Raw genomic sequence first — 12,811 nt, forward strand, 5'->3', positions numbered from 1 at the left:
CCAACCCCCACTGTCTGTCCTTGAAATTCTTTTCAGCCTCCAAGCCATGAATCCTGATTTGATCTGCATCAAGTCCCCTAAAACATTAGGGGGATTCTTTAGGCTGCCAAGGGTGACAGCATGGAGTCCTGTTCCTGTCCCAGCACTGCAGCTTCTGACCCTGAGAGTTTCTGGAAAAATTAGTAGGTTGTAGTTTAGGGAAGACAGTGATACCCCATGAACAGACTGAACATCCTCCCTTAGCCTCCCAGAAAGTGCAGGGAGGGGGCAGCAGCAGCAGGCAAGCCTTCACTGCCTGCCATCCCTGCCTGTCTCAGAAATTGCACCCCAGGCTGCCTGTAGACCTATTCTCCTTTAGCTTTCCGGAAGCAGCTGCTCCATTGTGGCCAACATGCCACTCCCTTTCTGCTGAACACATCAGCTTGTCTCCCAAGATGTCTTAGTCTCTGATCCCAGTGAAAACAATTTGCTAGGATGTTGCAAGTATCATCTTCCTCCTCAGGAAAGGAGATGAAATCTGTCTACAATGAGATCGGAGCTACATCTGTCTACAATGAGATTAGGAGCTATAGATCCTAAGCTATACTTATATATGGAGAAGAAGCAAAAGACAGTAATTATGGGTAGGATTTTAGTTTAGACAATGGTACCATTCACCAATACAGAAAGATGGATACGTTCAGGGGAGTGACAATAGCGTCTATTATTGAAGCACTCACTGTGTGCCCAGTTCTTCTCTCTGTTCTTTATATGCATTCATTCAAGAAAACAGCACAACCTGATGAGACCAAAGCCACTGTGCTCCCTATTACACTGATGAAGAAGCATGACCACATGGCCCTAGACATCCATAGTAGCTGCTTAGCTGTGATAAAATATCTGGCAAAAACAACACAAGGAAGGAAGGGTGTATTTTGGCTCCCAGTCTAAGGATGCAGTCCATCATGGTGTCAGAAGCATGAGGTCACATCACATCCGAGGTCAGGAAGCATCCATCATGGCGGAAAAGTATGGAGGCAGGAGTGTGAGGCCACATCTCATCCATTCTCAGGAAGATAGATGAATGCTGGTGCTCGCTTCACTATCTTCTTTCATTTCGTTGTTTGGTTTGATTTTGGGGCTTGTTTGCTTTTTTTTTTCTCTGTGTAACCCTGGCTGTTCTGGGACTCACTGTGTAGACCAGACAGACATTGAACTCACAGAGCTCTGCCTATTTCTGTGTGCCACCATACCTGGCCTCACTATCTCCTGTGCCCAGGAACCCAGGACAAAGGATGGTAGGAAGGGATGGTGCCACACACATCTGCACGTGGTGGCTCACGGCTGTCTGTAGCTCCAGGGCGAGGGGTCTGATGGCATCTTCTGACCTCCATGGGCACAGGGCACACAAGAGCACAGACATGCATGCAGGCAAAACACTCATGCACAGAAAATAGAAATAAACCTTTACAAGTTTCCAAAGTTTTAACAAGCCTAACACTGTTCCACTCTGGACCTGGACACGCCTTTCATCCCAGCACGTAAGAAGCAGAGGCAGGCAGACCTCTATGAGTTCCAGGACAGCCGGGCCTATGCAGTGAGGCTCTGTCTCAAAAACAAAACAAGGGCTGGAGAGATGGCTCAGAGGCTAAGAGCACTGTCTGCTCTTCCAAATGTCCTGAGTTCAATTCCCAGCAACCACATGGTGGCTCATAACCATCTATAATGAGATCTGGTGCCCTCTTCTGCCCCACAGGCACACACACAGGCAGAATACTGTATAAACAATAAATAAATCTTAAAAATAATTAAAAAAAAACAAAAACAAAAACAAAACAAAACAAAACAAAAACGAAGTATAAATCTCCTCTGAGACTAAAACAACACTTTTTTAAAAATTAAGATTTATTTAGTTATTATTTATACAGTATTTTGCCTGCATGTGGGCCAGCAAGCCAGAGAGGGGACCAGATCTCATTACAGTCCGTTATGAGCCACCATGTGGTTGCTGGGGATTGAACTCAGGACCTTTGAAAGAACAGCCAGTGCTCTTAACCTCTGAGTCATCTCTCCAGCCCCCTTAAAAAATATTGTATTATGTATTTAAGGCCACTATATGAATGTGGAGGTCAGAGGACCATTCAGGCGGGGTTGCTTCTCTCCTTCCACCATGTGGTTCCTGGGGATTAAACCCAAGTTATCAGGCTTGGCAGAAGGGGCCTTAATGGCTGAGCTTTCTTGCCAGCCTTGGACAAGCTCTGAGATGTTTGCTCTTGTGAAAGGAAAGAGCCGGGAGCTGGAGACAACCCGGCCATCTTAGTGAACAATAATAAGCAGCTCTTAAGGAACAGCTCATAATAAAGCGTGCGAACTGCTCTCGTAGAAGACCTGAGTTTGCTTCCTAACGCCCATGCTGTGTGGCTCACAGCTCCCTGCAGTTCGACCTCCAGGCAATGTGGCGCACACTCTTCTGGCCTCTGAGGACATTGCTGTCACATGTACACAGTCACACAGAGACACACAATCATAAACAAAATAGGGGGTGAAGAGATGTCTCAGCAGTTGAGCACTGTCTAACCAGAGTTCACTTCCCAGCACCCACATGGCAACTCACAACTGTCTGTAAGTCCAGTTCCAGGGGCTCTGACACCCTCTGCTGGACTCCAAGGGAACCAAGCACTCAGGTGATGGGCAGACATTCACACAGGCAAAGCTCCATCCACATAAAATAATACAAATGTTTTAAATGCTGATAGAGAAATGAATCAACAAGACCTACAGACTGGGGCGGGAAATGCCAGTAGCCCTGGGAGACCACAAGGACGGTACTGGGGAGTTTGTCTGTCTGTCTTCAGGCTAGTAAGAGGAAAAGGCTATAAGAACGACACTGGGTGTGAACAGGGTTAGATGGCTCTGCGACCCAGGGCTCCAAGGCAATGGAAGTAAACAGACTCCCGGGAGCACTGTGAAAATATGGCAGCGCTCCGTCTTTGCAGGCCAGTTTCTCAGCCTCAGCTGTACCCTCAGCACAGTGGCAATAGGGACACAGTGTGGGCTCTCTCTAGGTCACCGTGCGAGCTATGGCAACATCTCGACCTGGTCTACCCTATACGCAGGCAACATCTCCATCCTCAGCCACAGCAATCAAAATTATCCATTGCCAAATGTTCCCTGAGAGACAAAAATCCCTCTGGGCCCGATCCGAGAATCACAGATCCAGAAGAGGCAGTGTTTCCTGGTTGAAGAGAGGAGAGCCTTCTTTAGCTTTTTAAAATTTATTTTGCTAAGCTGAGGGTAGTGACACACACAAGTAATCCCAGCACTCAGGGAGGCAGAGACAGGCTGCAAGTTCAAGGCCAGGCTGGTCTACAGAGCTAGTCCAGCTAGTCCAGCTAGTCCAGCCAAAGCTACACGGAGGAAACTGTGTGTGTCTCTCTCTTTCTCTTTCTCTCTGTCTGTCTATATCTATCTATCTATCTATCTATCTATCTATCTATCTATCTATCTATATATCTATATATATATATATATATATATATTTGGTCTCTTATATTTTGTTTTTTTATATATATTTTTCAGGGCACGGTGGCACACTCTTTTAATCCCAGCACCCAGGAGGAAGAAGGTGGTGGATCTCTGTGAGTTCAAAATGAACTTTGTTTACACATCAAGTCCACTCTATTCAGAGTAACCCAGTGAGACCCTGTGTCAAAAAATATTTATTTCATTTTTAATTATGTGTATATGGGTGGTTGCGTATGCACATATGAGTACAGGTCACTGAGGAGCCAAGAAGAGGGGTCAGATCCCCTGGAGCTGGAGATGGTTCTAAGCTGCCCACTGTGGATGCTGGGAACCAAACTCAGGTCCCCTGCAAAAGCAACACGTGTTTTTAACCACTGAGCCATCCCTTCAGCACCCCCAGCCTTCCTTTTACTTTTTGCTCCAAGACAAGGTCTCACTAAGTTGTCCAGGATTGCTCTGAACAGCAAGAGCTGACATTTAAATTCCAGAATCCAAAATGTAAAATTCCATGAGGGGACAAAAAAAAGGTGTTGAAAAGAGGCACATGCCACAGGCAGTTGGGGTGTTCTAGCTGGTCTCCCAGAATCGCACACACAGACTTGCATGGACAGGATCACTGACCCCCGGCTCTGCAGTGATGAGCCATGACATGTAATTCAACACCCCCTAGGCAGGCAGGTCCTGCACCTCCTCTGAATGCAGGTCTCCAGGGCTGCAAAGCCCCCTGGAGTTCCCAAGGGACCATGCTGATGAGAAGCCTGCGTGAAGAGCTGAGCCCCGTGAGGAAAGTTTCCAGATCCATCCTGACAGCCTTGCCTGCTTCCTGGCTCCCTCTCCTGCCTCTGTCAGCCTGAACGCAGTGATCCTGCTCTCCATCATTTCCTGGGTGGCTTTGGGCAACACAATCTATCTCTCTGGTCCTCATCTTTAAACCAACGACATCGATGGCCTCTCAGGGCCGAACACCTGGATGTTTAGCGTCCCTTGCATTAAGTTCCTCTTCTATCCACAGCAGCGTTTCGTCAAAATGTCCAAAAAACAAGTATGAAGCATTCAACCACTATGTCCTCTGCCCCTGGTTGGTATCTCCAGGTCACCCACCATCCATCCCCTTAAAGACCCGTAGGGGACCCTGATGTTAAGGTCTAAGTCTGGCGTTTCCTGATAGTCTCTGAGCTCTGTACAAGATGACAATCTCCCTTTCTCAGCACCCTCTTCTACTGATCTGGAGAACCCCAGATCTTCTAAGGAGGGTCAAACAGCCCTTGGGGAGATTACAAGCCCAACCCTTTCCTGGGGATTCCTGGAAACACCCACCCTATGCTAATAAGGTGACTTAATGTTTTGGCTTTCAACCTTTAACCACACCTGGAGTTCTTTCTCCTCTCTTAGGATACTTAAGTACTGCTTTCCCCTTCTTACGACAGGGCTGTGCTGTTACATGTAAATGAGGTATCCCGGGTGCCCCTAGCCACAGTGAATCAACCACATTCACACTCAGAACCCCTCCCACTGCCCAGAGTTTATAAGTCCCTGTTTCACACTAAACAAATAGGCCAGCATCATCAGTTAACACAGCCGGCTGAGACGCTTCATTATTCTGGGGAAGGACAGGGCCCCCTTCTCCGCGAAGACTTCACCTCAGGACCCCTGAGGCCTGACGGCCAGTCAGCCAGCCACGTGCTGCTGGCTGCTGTGAGCTTCAGCCATTCACCTGTGTGTAGGCTCGGATCTCTGCCATCATCTTTCTAGCATCTCTGCACCCACTGCAGTGCCGGTCCTCGGTAGCTGCTCCGGAAGCAGCCATTTCCCCCCCCCCCCCCCCCCCCCCGTCTCCCCTGACAAAACCGCCTCCCACCTCTGCCTCTCTGTTTTGGAGCTCCCTTACCGGCTGCTCACAAAGCCGCCACCTACTTGCCCAGGCCTGGCCCTCGTTCCCACCTGGCTTGGGTTTCGGAAGCACTTCCGCCTTTTCCATGCAGAGCGTGCACGTCCAGTTTCATGCTCAACAGGGCCAAGCTTCCCAGGAGAGCACCCGACAAAGCCAGGGTTCCCATCCGGCAAAAATGACAGCTGGCGCCCAGCATAGGGGTTCCCACTGAGGTGGATTCAACCGTTAGCCTGGTAGCTTTGCCTGCTCCCTCCATGCCAGTCATGAGCTCCTAGAATGTGAGGCCAAGTTTCTATCCTCCCAGCATTGTCCCCCAAACACAGTGGGAGTCCTCTTGCTGGGTGGCCACCTCACAGGTCTCACTTTCCCTCTATCACTTCTGAGCCTGGAGAAACCCTAGCTTCTAGCTTCTTTTCTGCTTCCTTGTGCCTTGGCCCCCCACCTTTCACTTTCGGGCTTTCCTGGGTTGGCTATGCTGAGAGGAAGTCTGGTCCCCTGCAGCCGGGTCAGAAGTTTGATTCCTGATCTTCATCTCTGAGGCAGTGAGCACAGGACAGACATTTGGAGACAGTGGTGAGCCGGCTGTGGCCTCCAGAGGGTGCGCAGCTCCTGCAGAGGACCCGAGCTCCCAACACCTTTAGGAGGTGATTTTTGACCTCCCAGAACTCCAGCTCCAGAGGATCCAATGGTCTCTTCTGGATTGAAAGGAGCTGCTATAGTCATGTATGCACACACCTCACACACACACAATTAAAAGTAAAAAATACGTATTTAAATCACCAGTAAGAGCCGGGCATGGCGGCACATGCCTGTAATCCCAGCACTCAGGGAGGCAGAGGCAGGTGGATCACTGTGAGTTTGAGGCCAGTCTGGTCTACAAAGAGAGTTCCAGGACAGCCAGGGCTATACAGTGAAATCGTCTCAACAAAGAAAAGAAAGAAAAAAAGAAGTACGTGTGATTTACAATTTTTATAAAAATTCACTTTTAAAATTCTTTTTATTCGTGTGTATACCTTGTGTGTACAGAATAGGTGCTTGTGGGAGGTGCAGGCCAGAAGAGGGAACTGTATCTCCCCTAGAAGTGGAATTACAGACAGCTGCGAGCCACCAATTTGAGGATTAGGAAGGGAACTCGGGTCTGCTAGAAGATCAACAAATGCTAGGAGCCACTGAGCCATCTTACCAGCCCTAAAATTATGATTATTTATTTTAGTTTTTTAATATCTCTATCCCCAACTTCATTTTTGAAACAGGACCTCACTGTGTAACTCATGCTAGCCTTGAACTTGCAATCTTCCTGTCTCAGCCTCGTGAGTGTCAGGTTCCAGATGTGTGCCAGTTTCCCTTTCTTTCTTTCTTTCAGAATTATTTATTATATATACCGTAGCCTGTCTGCATGTACACCTGCAGGCCAGAAGTAGGCACCAGATCTTATTATAGATGGTTGTGAGTCACCATGTGGTTGCTGGAAATTGAACTCAGGACCTCCGGAAGAGCAGCCAGTGCTCTTAACTTCTGAGCCATCTCTCTAGCCCCCAGTTTCCCTTTCTTTTGGGGAGGTTTGGAGTGCTGTAGCTCTGCATCATCATCATCATCATCACCACCATCACATGTAGTGCGTTCTTGGACAGGTCAGGGGCAGTGATCAATGTACTTTAATTCATTTTGTGATCATAAAACTCCTAAAAGACACTTCTTTTTCTGAGACTCGGTCTTATGTACCCCAAACTGGCATCAAACTTGGTATATATTGAGAGACCAAAAGATAAGCAGCGATCATTAACACTATGTAGAGTAGGCGCAGTATAGCAGTAAGTTCCCTGAGGGGAGAGCTACCTCGCTGCGTTCTTTCCCCACCCACTAGAGATACAGTTGCTAGGAAACTGGGCCCTCCCCCTAGGGAGGGACACCTGGTCATCAATGTTCTGGGAACCTTCCTATAGCCAATCGATTCAAAATGTAGCATCTTGACCAATAGATGCTTGCCAGGCAGGAATTGCCCCTGCCCTGGGCATGCTGGGATGGACCAGAATCTATAAATCACCCCACTAACCTGGGCGCGGGGCGCTCAGCTCCCACCCCTTCGGCGGTGGGGCTGTGTAGGCCCGAGCTGCAGCTTGTAATTTACAATAAAAAAAAAAACCCTCATGTGTTTTGCAACGGAGTCGATTCCTGGAGATCTTTTGGGGGCTTGCGAACTGGGTATAACAATATCCAAGTATGACTGAGCCCCTGATCCTCCCACCTCCATCTCCCTTGTGCTGGAATTACAGGTGTGTGCCACCGAGCTCCATAAACGTGGTCCTGCAGACCAAGCCCAAGGCTGGCAGGGTACTCTGCCAACTGAGCGTCAGCTACACCCCCAGCCTGTCCCCATTTTATAGAGAGAACAAAACAGCTGGAGCAAGCTGCTACACACCTGCCAAGCCACATGGTCCAGAGCTCTATGACCACGCCCCAGTGTCGGTGCCGCTGCCCCTCCAGCAGGAGCCGTCCAGCTCAAGCAGGTCAGAAGGGTACCTCTCCAAACGCTGACGTAATGGGACACTGGCACGAACTGGTTTCACCATGCAGAGCCGAGAGCTGGCCAGGAGGGAGGTCCTTCATCCAGGTTAGGGGTGCCCAGAAGCCCGGCTGAAAACCCCTGCTGTCTTTCCTAATCCAGGATCTTCTCATCCACAAGGAAGTGAGCTGCTGGATGGGGCAGCAGAACTTGAGAAGTGAGGGATCAGGTCTGGGACCAGATGCAGCAGTTCAGGTCTAACCCCTGGGTGTGCACGCACAAACTATATCACATGGGTAACACATCATACACACATACCACACACACCTCACACACATACTACAGACATACACATTACACACACATATCACACATACATGCCTCACATCACACACACACACCACACACACCTCACACACATACCACAGACATACACATTATACACACACACACATACATGCCTCACATCACACACACACATATCATACAGGCAAAATATATCACATGCATACATCACAGAGCACACCGTACATATCACACACACATAACATGAACACACCACATCACACACATGCACATCACATACACATATCACACACCACAGCACATATAACATATGAACACACCACCTCTCTCTGTTTCTCTGTCTCTCTCTCTCTCACACACACACACATGCACAAGCAGAGTGACAGAGACTGCTGGCATCTTTGCCTGCTGATAGACTCCTTTTCTTCTGTAGTAATAGAACCCTTTATTTATAGCTAGGCAATGTCCACTCAGATAAAGACCTCACTTCCCAGCTTGCTATTCAGCTGGCTGTGGTCATGTGACCTATACTCTGCTGAATGCTGGTATACATGGTCACGATTGAGCAAATCTCAGGCAGGCTCAGCTGGACAACTTATTTGTTCCTTGTGCCATCGGCCGGAGCCACTTGGTGGCATTTGCCTAGCACGTGGAGGCTGAAGGTAGCTCACGCCTGGCATTCCTGCAGGGGCTGCTGACAAAGTCTCCTGGGCGTGTCGGCTGGAATACCACAGGTGGCCCTGCCAGCAGGGTAGCCAAGGAGCACCACATAGCTGTTCAGGGCTCTGAAAGGAACTGCTCCAGTGACAAAGAGAGCCTCCCCTCCTCACCCCGGGCCCTTCTGCATCTGAGCTTCAGACGTCGCTGGTACCACTCCTGCCTACCCTTCTTGAATCCTCCGCTGGTCAAAGTTGTCCCCGGCACCCCAGAGACTCAAAGAGAGGACTGTCAAACAAGTTGCAGTCCATTTTCTTTTTGTTGTTGTTTTGTTTTTTTATCTTGTGTTTCTCTCTCTTCTCCCCCCACGCTCCTCCTCATATACTGTCTGTGCGTATGTGTATGAGTGCTGGTGCCGGGGTATCACGGTGGGGGCGCTGTCCACCTGTGGTGGCGTCAGCCCCCACCATTACCTTGTTTGCGACAGTGCCTCTTTGTGCTCTGCCACACAGGCCAGTGTACCTGGCCTCCAGCTTCCAGGGACTCTTCTGCTGTCCTGGAACGCTGGCGTCGCAGCTGCCTCATCCCCAGCTTCCAGGGGTTCAAGACCAAGTCCTCACACTTGTGTAGCAAGTGCTTTACCACTGAGCCACCTCTTTAGTCCATGACTTTGTTTTTTATTTTTTAAGATTTATTTATTTTAATTTTGTGTTTATGGGTGTTTGGGGATGAAGAGATTGCTCAGTGGTTAAGAGCACTTGCTGCTCTTACAGAAGTCTCAGGTTTGCGTCCTACTACTGACACGGAGGCTCACAACCCTTTGTAACTCCAGTCCCAAGGAATCTGATGTCCTCTTATGACCACATAAAGAACCAGGCACACACACAGTGTTACATATGTACACACGCAAGAAACACTACAATAAAAGCAAGGTTAAAATTTTATGTATGTGGCTGTGTTGTACATATGAAGGTTCTGTGTGTGTGCCCACAAAAGCCAGGGGGAGGGGACACCAGATCTCCTGGAACTGGAACCAAACCCAAGTCCTTGGCAAGAGAAGCAAGTTATTTGTTCTTGTTTTGATTTTTGTCAAGACAGGGTTAGTTTTTGTTTTGTTTTTTTTTGAGATAGTATTTCTCTGTGTAGCCGTGGCTGTCCTGGACTCACTGTGTAGACTAGGCTAGCCTCGAACTCCCAGAGATCTGCCTGCCTCTGACTCCTGGAATTACAGGCTACCACTAAGTATTCTTAACCACTGAGTCATCTCTCCAATCTTGCCTGTTTGTTTGTTTTTAAATACAAAAAATAAAAATAAAAAAATATTCAATCAACCAAACAAGCTTCTTGGTTATCTTATCTGGTCACTCCAGTCCTAACACACACACACACACACACACACACACACACAGGTAGCTATTTTCCCAAGATAAGTGCATTTGGCCAGCATGACAGGAGGACTCAGGATTGGTATTTTTAGTGTGCTTATATGAACTTACTCAGCACACCACAGGTAGCAGCTCCCTCTACAACACTCACACCTCCTTTTGCTCCCCACTGCCAGCACTCCTAGCCAGGCACCGTTGTGACTTGTCTGTATCCTCCTTGCTCTAGTAAACTCACACTCCCTCACCAAGCTCGGGGCTTCCATTAACATCTGAGCAGGTTTGTGTTGTACAATAGCCTTCCGCTGACACTCTGGACTGCTGGAGACACGGCTGGAGACAAGAGATGAGTGTAGAATCACCAGTCTGATGAGAAGCTCGCTTCATCTGGGCCTCAGTTAATGGGCCAAACGGGGAGAGAGCAGGGGGCAGGTGGACAGGCACTGAGAGATGAAAAGAAGCGGGAGGCAGGGATGGCACCCAGGTTTCTGGGCTGGACAGTGGACACCATTTGCTAAGAGAGGAGGCTCAAGCAGATGGTGGGAAGCTCAGTGTGAGCCCCCTGCCTTGCAAGTGGGCGGGGAAGCCAGTGCAGCCATCAGGGAGGGAGCTGGAAGCAGAGGGGAGGGATCCAAAGACAGTGAACGGCCACACTTCCTGGGCATTCCCACCTTGTGTGCTCCTGGAGCCTCTCAAGTAGATATGCTGGGTTTTCTTCAGAGCCTGCAAGTCTCTCTTCTTTTGCAAAGTATGGAAGCAATCAGCCTCCAGGGCAGGAACTGGGCTGCAGGGCACCGACCCTCGTCCCCATCAGCCTCTTCTTATTGTGTGCTGACAATAAGGCACTCAGCCTCCCAGTTTTCTATGTTATTGCAAATATGAGAGGAAGGATACCTCAGGCCTTCCAGGTCTCTCCAACCCTTATGTTACATTCTGTTCTTCAAACTACGACTGTGATTTAACATTTTCATATATATGGGTGATTCTTCTTTCTTGTTTGTTTTTTTTTTCTCTTATCTTTTTCTTTCTTTTTGTTTTGTTTTGTTTAGTCTTTTGAGACAGGGTTTCTCTGTGTAGCCCTGGCTGTCCCGGACTCACTTTGTAGACCAGGCTGGCCTCAGACCCACAACAATCAGCCTGCCTCAGCCTTCTTGAGTGCTGGCATTACAGGTGTGCACCACCACACCTGGCTTGTTCCTGGTTTTTCAAGACAGGGTTTCTCTGTGTAGCCTTGGCTGTCCCAGAGCTTGCTCTGTAGACCAGGGTGGTCTTGAACTCAGAGATCCACCTGCCTCTGCCTCCTGAGTGCTGCCACTAAAGACATGTGCCACCTCTGACTGACCTGCGTGTCTGTGTTACCATTTCCACGCCTGAGGAGGCAGAAGGCACCAGTTTCTGTGGAACTGGCGTTACAGAAGGTGTGAGCCGTCATGTGGTGCTGGGAACCCAATCCGAGTCCTCTGGAAGAGCAGCCAGTACTCTAACCTCAGAGCTGCCTCTCTAGCCCTATGATTATGTTTTTGGCTAAGGTTAAATTGTTTTAAATATTTGGGGGCTTATCAAGTACAGGGTACAGGACATTAACCCCATTCCCACAACACCACCTTCTCCCCTCCTCAGAAAAGAGAAGAAAAAAAAAGAAAAAAAAGCAAGTTAAAAGGAAAAAAAAATAAATAAATAAAAGCTGGAGGACCCAGGCAGCTTGAGCCACACCCCAAACTCTTTTTGTTTGCTTTTGTTTTGTTTTGTTGGTTTTTTTTTTTTGACAACTAGGCTAACCTTGAATTATGGAGATCTACCTGCCTCCAGGGCCCATCCTAAACTCTTACATTAACTGTTTCTCTTTTCCTGACCCCACCCCCAAGTCCTCTGCCTGCTCACTGTTCCAAAATGCCCTCCTGAGGCCTCCAGGTCACCTTCAGCCATGCCTATCCTCTCCTTTTTTTTTTTTTTTTTTAAGATAGGGGAGCATATTTATTTTGAAATAATTCACTTTTCTCCATCAATCCCATGCATCACAGGTAAATGGAACTTCAAGATGAAAGTTCACAGTTTCATTTACCTTGTTTAGTCTTTCTCTAGAACTTTACAGGTAAATGTTACCCGTATCATCCACCGTGCTCTCTGTATAGCCTGAACTCATCTAGTATGTAGTAGCATCCTTCTGATTATTCTTGAAAACTTCAGCTCTGCCTTGTGATTATTTGTCCCTTCTACAGAATCCGAAGGTCATATGATTGATGGAGGGACTTTATTTTAAATTGTCTCTGTGTCTATGGACGGTATGTGCAGGGGTGCAGACTCCTTCGGAGATCAGAAGTGTTGGGACCCTCCAGAGCTGGAGTGCGGCTAGGTTCTGGAACTCAAACCTGGCTTCTCTGCGAGAGCAGTGTACCCACTCTTAGCCGTAAGACATCTCGCCAGCCCTTCCTGCTATCTTCTTAAAAACGGACGCCAGTTAGGCACCTGGGGGGCAGAGCTAGGAGAATTGTGGATGTCCAAGACCCTTTGTCAAACTCCTTCCCCCAAAGGAAAAAAAGTCTGCCAGGAATGGGAATTACCTTCATT

The sequence above is a fragment of the Meriones unguiculatus genome, chromosome 7, assembly GCF_030254825.1.
Source record: "Meriones unguiculatus strain TT.TT164.6M chromosome 7, Bangor_MerUng_6.1, whole genome shotgun sequence".
In the NCBI taxonomy this organism is placed as follows: Eukaryota; Metazoa; Chordata; class Mammalia; order Rodentia; family Muridae; genus Meriones; species Meriones unguiculatus.